Source organism: Procambarus clarkii, chromosome 35 (assembly GCF_040958095.1).
Source record: "Procambarus clarkii isolate CNS0578487 chromosome 35, FALCON_Pclarkii_2.0, whole genome shotgun sequence".
Classification (NCBI taxonomy): domain Eukaryota; kingdom Metazoa; phylum Arthropoda; class Malacostraca; order Decapoda; family Cambaridae; genus Procambarus; species Procambarus clarkii.
This window is the reverse complement of record NC_091184.1, coordinates 34187284-34198205: the sequence shown is the minus strand read 5'-3', so window position 1 is coordinate 34198205 and position 10922 is coordinate 34187284. Positions and strand designations below refer to the sequence as shown.

The window sequence follows — 10922 nt, the reverse complement described above, 5'->3', positions numbered from 1 at the left end:
CCGGCCTTAAGTCTACCTCTTACAGGCTGGGTCTTATCCTGTAAGGACAGGCTGGGTCTTTGGTATGAGATGAGAGCTCCCTAATAAGCAGGCAAGGAGTCACAATAACGTGGCTGAAGTATGTTGACCAGACCACACACTAGAAGTTGAAGGGACGACGACGTTTCGGTCCGTCCTGGACCATTCTCAAGTCGATTGTGAATAAATAAAATCCTAATAAATAAAGCTGGTCTGTATATTAATTCGGCAAAATAATTTTAGATTTGTCGTTAGGTTCACTGATCCTCTGACTGATTTGAGGCGTCGATCAAGCAGGTACTAATGACGAAGTTTTGTGTGATAGTGTCGCCTCGCCGAGGAGCAGTGTGATCATGGTTCGATGCCCCATAACTGGCCGTGTCAGGCAAGGTCTTGAGGTTACCTTGAGATGATTTCGGGGCTTTTTAGTGTCCCCGCGGCCCTGTCCTCGACCAGGCCTCCACCCCCAGGAAGCAGCTCGTGACAGCTGACTAACACCCAGGTACCTATTTTACTGCTAGGTAACAGGGGCATAGGGTGAAAGAAACTCTGCCCAATGTTTCTCGCCGGCGCCTGGGATCGATCCCAGGACCACAGGATCACAAGTCCAGCGTGCTGTCCGCTCGGCCGACCGGCTCCCCTCACAAGATGATCACAGTGTCTGAGGTAATCAGGGGCCAGATTCACGAAGCAGTTACGCAAGCACTTACGAACCTGTACATCTTTTCTCAATCTTTGGCGGCTTTGTTTACAATTATTAAACAGTTAATGAGCTCCGAAGCACCAGGAGGCTGTTTATAACAATAACAACAGTTGAATGGGAAGTTTTCATGCTTGTAAACTGTTTAATAAATGTAACCAAAGCCGTCAAAGATTGAGGAAAGATGTACACGTTCGTATGTGCTTGCGTAAGTGCTTTCGTGAATCTGGCCCCAGGGTCGTAAACCTTAACACACAACGGCTTAACGCAGGCGTCTGGGATTAACACCTCACTTCTCGCTAGTATTAGCAAAACGTTTGCTAGAAATATGAACTAAAAAATGTTAAGAGTGTTTTACGGTCCTCAACTGGAGCAGGAACACTTTAAAGCCAATTTACTATCAAGAGTAATCGTTGTCAACCGAATACATTTAAATAAATCATATACATAATGTATACAGACATTCACATTATCCTAATTTCTCTCGAGGTTCTTTGCATTTAGTGTATCATAAGTTGTGGGTTTGAAAATAGTTACTAAAATTTGGCCAATGATTCAGTTAAAATCTTGTGTATTTCCACTTGAGTTAGAAGTTTCACGTGTCCCCTGCCATGCCTTAACTGAAGATACAGTTACCAAATGTGAAGGAGACGAATCATGTCCATGCCATTAGATACCAAATTGGGACTTAATACCCAAAACGCCCTCAATGTCTATACATAATCAAAGCTAAATTAGATATTTCATTATTTCAACACCACAAAAATTTCACCAGAGAGGTCTTGACAAGAAAACGAAAAAAAAGACAGCATAGCATCATAGCATAGACATAATATAGCACATAGTCATAATATAGCATCATAGCACAGACATAATATAGCATTAATAAGAGAAAAATCCCATTTTAAGTCCATCGTATCAAACATACTCATCCAATTATCAAGAGTCCTGCATAGGCCTTCCTTCGGCACTACCTCATCTGTCAGTTGATGCTCTACCAGCCACCCTCAGGCGAGCACTGACAACGCAGGATCCAATTAACCCGTCTCCTTGATAGGTTAACTACTCTTGGCTCGCCCGCTTGGAACACATATTCTTGTATTGCTATTTTGAAATCACTTTCCCCTCTGAGGACGCGGAGTTAGCGAAACACGTCGTCGCTATGAATAAAGGCGAAACATGTTCTCAGGAACACACAGAAAGTGTAATTCTGTATTTTTTTCGTGTAACTGTAGCACGGTTTACCGTGTAACACAATTACACGGAATTGTACAATAACAATGTACGCAATAACAACTCTTGTATATATCTCAAAAAAAAAAAAAAAAAAAAAAAAAAAAAAAATTGTGTAAAATCCTGGTTTGTGTCTCGGAGAGGCTGCAGGATCCAAGTAAGTTCAGTATAACTTCTGGTTGCAATTCTTTTACCATGTCGTAGCTCAGTCGATTAAGGCAGCGTCTGGGATGCTCTCGGACGTAGGTTCGAATCCTCGTCACGGCCCTTATGGCCGTTCATGTTCTCAGGAAATAACATGTTTGAACTTCCTCCTCAAGCGAAGTGCCTAAGAACAGTGAACCGTTTCTCTAAGACTCAACATTGCGTGTCTACAAGAATTTTCCCTGACTCTTAAAAAAAGCAGCAAAAACAAAAAAAAAACATTTTCAATATAAACTTGAAAATTGACAAAATAATACGTGCTTTTTCTATGTAATCTTTACAAGTCACACACAGAGATCACACTAACGTGATGCATCAAATGAACAAATCCACAAGGGCCGTGACGAGGATTCGAACCTGCGTCCGGGAGCATCCCAGACACTGTCGTAGCTCAGTCGATTAAGGCAGTGTCTGGGATGCTCCCGGACGCAGGTTCGAATCCTCGTCACGGGCCTTGTGGATTTGTTCTTTACAATAAAGTATTCATGTACTCACCTCCGAGTCCTTCCCTGCGCCTCACTCTCTCATGGTACGTACCTAAAACAAGGAAAAATATATGAAACACCAGTGCAGTTGTTCACATATTTGTGATATCACGCAGTAACTGATATCTTGCAACACCTGCTGCAGGTGTTGCAGCCGGGAATGGCACGCAAAACACGAGAAATTGTTACACCTAATACAAGAAAATTCATTATTAACAAAAGGCACAGTTACGAAATCACGGCTCTTTACGTGAACTTAAAATAATAATACAAGCATTTCTAGGTAGAACAAAATGAGAACATAAATTTTGCCCATCTTTAGCTTAAATGAACTATGGTGTAATTGTGTACACGAGGGGGGGGGGGGGTACCAAGGTTCTCAGTGGATGTACACAGTATTTTGTAGTCCTGGACTATGTTAATTTATTATCATCATTATTGACACTATATACAATTTTGTAACCCATCCTCTTGTTTAGACAGTACGTATTGTGACTATCCTCAATAGTCACGAATTCGTACGTACTTAGCTTTTAGATAGTAGTATTAGATAGTAGTATACTGACTAGTAAGGAATTCTTTTAAAATAAATAAAGCTAAAAAACTAACTTAAATATTCCTAGGCCTAGTCTAGCCTAGCTCACGACTAAAGAATGCGAGCAGGTTGGCCACTAAGCTATAGTAACTGCAGCAATAATCCTCCAGAGGGTCAAAGTCTGGCCTCCAACATTAACCAGGGCCAAGCTCTACAGGCTTCACTACAGGCTTCACTACACTCGTTGCCACCTTACTGATGGGTCAAATGTTCCTGTCATGTCGGAGGGCTTGACTGGCTCACTGGGAGTCCGTTGCAAGAAGTTCCTTGTCCTCATGTTCTCAGTTACCGTTGTTAGGTCGCGATGGATATAGACCCCGCGCCCTTAAGGGGCTCCTAAAGACAGACATTAAGGGCCAGAGCCATAGACGAGCTTGCCGATATATCCGGCACAGTTCTCTTGGCCTCCTGTACGCTAATGGATCAATAAACTCAAGTCCACCTCCTTCGCCACTACACAATAAATAATCAGCTAGAATTATGCCTCCAGAGGATGAATGGCTCTGCTTTAGTAACCCTCGGGGCCTCGTAGCCTGGTGGATAGCGCGCAGGACTCGTAATTCTGTGGCGCGGGTTCGATTCCCGCACGAGGCAGAAACAAATGGGCAAAGTTTCTTTCACCCTGAATGCCCCTGTTACCTAGCAGTAAATAGGTACCTGGGAGTTAGTCAGCTGTCACGGGCTGTTTCCTGGGGGTGGAGGCCTGGTCGAGGACCGGGCCGCGGGGACACTAAAGCCCCGAAATCATCTCAAGATAACCTCAAGAGAAGAAGAACCCGCTTCGTGTTTTTGTTTTCCACAATTCACCCTGAATTAAGTACCTACAAGCTGGCCTATTTATAATGTGTACAAAACGAGCGCTGTGTAAATGTAACTTTAAAGGTGACAACCGATAACCTTAGGTCGGGCCGCGTGGCTCAGACATACCTCACATCTTCCGCGCTCTCCAAGTTCCCCTGAAGAGATTTTCATTCTTCTCTTAATTCAGGGTATGATGTCCCTGACTCAATCCTAAGTTAAAGGCGACAGCGCTCTCCCAGCCGTGATTGGTACTTAAAATAGGCGTCTATGGAACATTATACAACCATAGGCGTTAACACGAAGCATAAGAAGTTGTATCTACTTAGTTTTGTGCATACAACTTACACACTGACTAATTTCACCACACTACCGCTCACAGACTAACATTTTATAGAGGAGAATACAAGGCCACAGGTAAACATGGGTCACATCCCAACACGTTTATAACGTATACTTACATCGAATCACCACACAATTAGGTAAACAAAGATTGAACTTCGAAATTATAACTTCTAATTGTGGCAGCTTCCCCCACACAACCTCCCCCCACCACCCACCACAACCTTCTGACTTGCTAAACACGCGACTTTCCACATTATTTCGTGAGGCTCATGTACTAGCCTCCCTTTATTTCGTGAGGCTCATGTACTAGCCTCCCTTTATTTCGTGAGGCTCATGTACTAGCTTCCCTTTATTTCGTGAGGCTCATGTACTAGCTTCCCTTTATTTCGTGAGGCTCATGTACTAGCTCCCCTTTATTTCGTGAGGCTCATGTACTAGCTTCCCTTTATTTCGTGAGGCTCATGTACTAGCTTCCCTTTATTTCGTGAGGCTCATGTACTAGCTTGCCTTTATTTCGTGAGGCTCATGTACTTGCTTCCCTTTATTTCGTGAGGCTCATGTACTAGCTTCCCTTTATTTCGTGAGGCTCATGTACTAGCTTCCCTTTATTTCGTGAGGCTCATGTACTAGCTTCCCTTTATTTCGTGAGGCTCATGTACTAACTTCCCTTTATTTCGTGAGGCTCATGTACTAGCTTGCCTTTATTTATTAACGAAGTTAGTTATCTCTCTGTATTTAGGCTGTCCGTAACACGCTAGTTACATGATGCTGTACAATACTCATCTCACCGGATGGTGTTATACCGGAGGTTATGACCAGGGCTGGCGAACTTGGTGTGTGTATTATGAGGCTATATCCTCTACAACACAGGACAAACGAGTCTACGCAAGGGAATGGCCACCCTTGGCTAGATAACAAGGTGCATGTAATGCATGGCTGTTGGACACCGTATGTGTCCTTATATATAGCATTAACCAGAACATCTTATATAAAATGATACAGAAATGAGCAGAAGTCATCAGCGTAAATTAGAAACAGTTCCATAACATTGCTAAACAATCCTCTCTTGATTCTTGAGTTATCTTGAGATAATTTCGGGGCTTTTTAGTGTCCCCGCGGCCCGGTCCTCGACCAGGCCTCCACCCCCAGGAAGCAGCCCGTGACAGCTGACTAACACCTAGGTACCTATTTTACTGCTAGGTAACAGGGGCATAGGGTGACTCTAAACAAGTGACTGGCGCACCCAGGTGTCAAAGGCCGCTAGGTCGTCAACAGGAACCCTGAGAGGTCAACACGGCCGGCTGCCTATGCAAGGAAGGGTTCGCCTTAATTGTCAGTCGTAATAATAATGTCATTATATTTGTACTGAGCGTCACGAGGACTTTTATTCTGTATCCCACAGGCCAAACTCAGATTAATCTACGAGGAAGATTTCCTCAATTCCACAACTTGCATAATGAAATTATGAATTTGATGAATTTCTTTCTCTGTTGAACATCTTTTGCTATGAATTTCACTCGGATGCTGAACTTTGTCAGACTTTCGATTTTTCTCATATGTCAATGGTAACATTATTCAGATTAACAGAAGAGAAGACTCACGTATTTGACATTAAGAAAATCTAAACAAACCAAGTCTAAACAAAAATCTAAACAATTTGAAACTGTATTCGAGTGTTTGTTTCGTTACTTCACTAACATCAAACTTCTGATTAAGAGTGAAGCGTCGTCAGCCCCAATCTGTTCTCCGTCTGCTCCTGTCCTTCTCATCATTTCTTTCACCATCATAATCAGTCAGATCTCAGTTGCTTGTATTATCAACCTGAACGTCTCTGGCGTTTCTTAACTAATGGTACTTTGCACCTGTCGCTCCTGCGTCTGAAACTCAGGAAGAGTATAGGATCCTCAATCCTTCACGAGTATTAAATGGCTATCTATTCAAAGTCTTGGATTTTTTTTAAACAAAACTATCTATTTTCCCCGAAACGCTTAGCGAAAATTAATAGTTTACATACAACATTTGTCAAAATCACACTAAAATGTTATGTAAATATTCCAATAATTAAAAAATAAGAAATAAAATCGCCAGTGTACATTCTACAATAGACAAAATGTTAAATGAAACTCTGAGTCCAGGAGTACGAATCACAGCAAGCCAAACAGCCCGTCCTCCAAACAAAGACCCAAAAGTGATTCCATCCACCCGCCAAACCCCAGCTGTTTATGAATGGAAAACGGTTTACACACGACTCACAACTGATGACGTTCGAACACTTCCGGAACAAGTGCTTCACTGACGAATTTTTTTCGAACCACAACGCTGTAAATGCTTCACCCACGTACTACAAATACAAATAATCGCCAACAGAACCTAAAAACCTAATCTAACCTATGCCTATATATACACAATATTCTAATATATTATAATATTAATTTATATTTGAGAAAATTCCTGCTTTGAATGAACAGCATGTAAAAATTAATGAATGTGTCTGTGGGGGTCGACCGCTGGATGGAATGGACTTGAGTCAAGGACGGGTTAAGCCAACACCAACGAGTATAGCGATTAGGTTAAACAGTTGCCAAATCAAAATGACAGCCTAAACACGATTTTTTTTTTATTTTTTTGAAAATTCGCGTTTAGCGTGTCGGGGTTCCAGGTAAACTCTACGGACAATTTTTGTTTGTTTTCAAAATCGCGCATTTTTCAAAGACCATTTTTGGATAAAGTGTTCATAAAAGTTTGTTAAGAGTTCTTATGAGAAAAATAATTTCATAGAAGTTTGTTAATAGTTCTTATGGGGAAAATCCACATATTTTCAGAGTTCAGTTTTATGAAAATATTTCAGAGTCCATATTATCATAGGAGTTTATTTACGAGTTTATGATGATTAGAAAAACGACCATTTTCAGAGAATATGTTCATAGAGGGTTTGTTAAGGAAAACAAACATCTTCGCTGTGACTTTTAGTTTTATATCCATTTACGGCTGTTTAACCTGTAAAAGTTAGCCAAAAGCCCGATGGGCTTCATGTTATTTGTGTGTGTATGTAAATACTACATCTCTAACTTGTGTTCCCTCAGTAGACTTTTAATACGTCGAATGTGTTGACAAATGTTCTTTACGCCACGGAGTCGCAAAGGTTCAGTTATTAGCAGGATTAACCCAGCGCACGCGTCTCCAGGCCGGCCAATGGTGGGAAATACTGCAGGAGTCTACAATTTCCGCTGGTACACTCAAGGTCGCAGGGCAGGAGACGTCAAGTGCCCTCGAAGGGAACACCTGTCGTTAGCCAGTCTTGAAGGACTTGCCTTGAAGTCTTGAACAAGTCTTGAAGGACTTGCCTTGAAGTCTTGAACAAGTCTTGAAGGAAGCAACTGTTATAAACAAGTCTTTATTACAGATAAGTTTCAATCATTTCAGGGCAGCATGAGGTGATGTGAGAGAGCAGATGGATCAAGAGACGGGATATCTCCTGGTTAGTGGTGAGCGACACAGCAGGAGAGGAGATATGTTAAAGTGGCTATGGGGAAGGAAGAGAGAGAGAGAGAGAGAGAGAGAGAGAGAGAGAGAGAGAGAGAGAGAGAGAGAGAGAGAGAGAGAGAGAGAGAGAGAGAGAGAGGAGTAGGTAGGTCACACTGGCTCCCTGCACCTGCACCCCCGGAGTCACAACTCGGGGTGGAGGGACGTTGACAGTGGTCTGTGGTCGTAACACCGACATACCAGCCCGTGCTCTCCAGCGGCCACAACGTCACAAAAATGATGTAGCAGCGGTGAATACAACTTTACTGACCAATATTTGTAATTTCTTGCTTCCTTCCCCTCCTCCCTCTTCCACTTCCTCCTTCCTTCCTAGCTCCACCTCTTCCCTCCTCCACACCAACCCTCCATTATTCAGCCTTCTTAACAAATGAGATTTTCATTTCAGGAGGTACAGTAATAAAGCGTCTTGGGTTTGTTTAAATTGTCTTAAAGTCAAATACGTGAGTCTTCCCTTCTGTTAATCTGAATAATGTTACCATTGACATGAGAAAAATCGAAAGTCTGACACAGTTCAGCATCGGAGTGAAGTTCATAGTGAAATATGTTCAACAGTGAGGGAAATTCATCAAATCTGTCAAGTGTTACACTGTCCATCAAGTATTTCTAGGCCAATTGAGTGTCAATTTGTCTGTCAAGCGATACTTTACCAGTCCAAGTGTTACTTTGTCTGTCAAGCGATACTTTACCAGTCCAAGTGTTACTTTGTCTGACAAGCGATACTTTACCAGTCCAAGTGTTACTTTGTCTGTCAAGCGATACTTTACCAGTACAAGTGTTACTTTGTCTGTCAAGCGATACTTTACCAGTCCAAGTGTTACTTTGTCTGTCAAGCGATACTTTACCAGTACAAGTGTTACTTTGTCTGACAAGCGATACTTTACCAGTCCAAGTGTTACTTTGTCAAGCGATACTTTACCAGTACAAGTGTTACTTTGTCAAGCGATACTTTACCAGTCCAAGTGTTACTTTGTCAAGCGATACTTTGGCACTCGAGGTACTCTTGAGTTAGCGTGACCCCCCCCCCCCTTCCACTACACCTGTGATCCATCAGCTTATTCTCCTTTTTAGACAATACTTATAGTAACCACGTACACCATGGTACATACATTGACGTAATGGACAACTAGAGAGTAGAATTTGGTAATTCTACCGGTAGAGGTAAAGTAGAATTTGATTTCTCTAATTTAAAATTAGACAAACTGGAAAAGGTTTTTGCAGTTACGTTGCTAAGAAAACCTAACCTAACCATCGTAGGCCTGACATACGCTCTCTGCGGCCCAATATAGTACATATATGTGCTATATTACGCCTAGGAATATTTAAGTTTGATTCTTAACTTTATCTTTTACGTCAATATATATATGTACGATGGTGTACATAGTTACAAAACGTACTATCTAACAGGAGGCTGGATAGGATATATTGGTAAGTGAATATATTAAGGTGTGTATATTCTGGTATAGTGTGAGTATACCTGGACGTACGTGTATACCTGGACGTATGTGTTAAAGTATATATTCTGGTATAGCGTGAGTATACTTGGACGTATATGTTAAGGTATATATTGTGGTATAGCGTGAGTATACCTGGACGTGTCAGGGGGGACGGCAAGTTGAAGCTGGAATCCTTTAACAAAAGCCTTAAGCGCAATATTTCTTAAGAAATACTTAAGAATTGTCTGAATAATTACCCGTAACCTGTTCAACACTTCCTGTTGACAACAGACCAATGGGGTGATGTGCAGTGGTCTACGTTCTCGATTCACAACCCAGGAACTCGAGCTCAGTCTCCAGGCAGGGCAGAAACGATTGGGCACGTTTCATTTCACCTCATGTCTCTTATTTCACCTAGCAGCAAAATAGGTACCCGGGATTCAGAGCATCATAACCACAATCCAACATATCCACAGTCTATCATATCCATCATATTTCAAATGTAGATATAAGAGCCCAGTAGGCTCAGGAATCTGTACACCTGTTGATTGACGGTTGAGAGGCGGGACCAAAGAGCCAGAGCTCAACCCCCGCAAACACAACTAGGTGAGTACAATTCAACATATGCACAGTCCATCATATCCTCAATCCTTCAATTTCAACAGATTTTTTACTATTTAGACGAGTTTCAAGTTGCTCCGCAAAAAGCGCAGTTCGTTTTCCAATATGGTTCACTTTAAAAACTCGCCGTGTAAGAATATTTAATTATTCTTCGGGTCTGAAGAAGTTGAGAAGCCAACCCGTCAGAGCCAGCAACATGCCCCTTATGTCCTAAGATGCAACACATCAACTCAACCCCCGCAAGCACAACTAGGTGAGTACATACCAACTGTTCTTCAATTATTTTACCTATTTACCTCCACATTCTTTCCTTACCCTTTCCTTCAAGACCCCCTATTCCACCCCTTCCCCCTCTCCCTCAGCACCCTACCATTTGCCCTCCCTCCCTCACCTTCCCACTTTGCACCCCCCCCCCTCCCTCCCTCCTGCTGTAATCCACAGATAATTAAGAAACTTTCAGGACCTGGCTGTCCTCTTCCCCTAAGATAGGTTCAGGGGAAGCAATTTTCCTCATATACCAGTAAAGGTCAAGACAGTGGCTGCTTCTTGTAACGTCTCTTAGCGATCTGTAGACGAAATTTCAATTTTCTTGAGTTCCTTTTTTAGTTATTCATGCATTTGTAATCATTCTATTTTTGTATTGCAGTGAAAAAATGGGGGAATGTCTCTACTTTTCATCTAAGGTTTTCGACTTATTGTATAGTCGTAAATAATAATGAATAATAGGTCATTATTAATAAATAATAATAGGTCTTTGAATAATAATGTTAGGTCCTTAAGTATCATGTATAATGGTTAATAATCCAAGACCTTAGCAACATTAAGGTAACAGTGTGTATGTAATAATGTTATTAACTTACTAACGAGACATACAGATACGTATATGTTGATCACATATACAGATATATGTGTATATGCTCAACAACCAACAGATGCATGTATGCCCA

General features: G+C 41.8%; 1 protein-coding gene across 1 annotated transcript in view; it reads right to left on the bottom strand.

Annotated features, from left to right (window-relative positions):
- LOC123768451 (uncharacterized) overlaps positions 1-10922 on the bottom strand; it is a gene marked incomplete in the record, with an annotated part of 327082 nt that overhangs the window by 302230 nt on the left and 13930 nt on the right.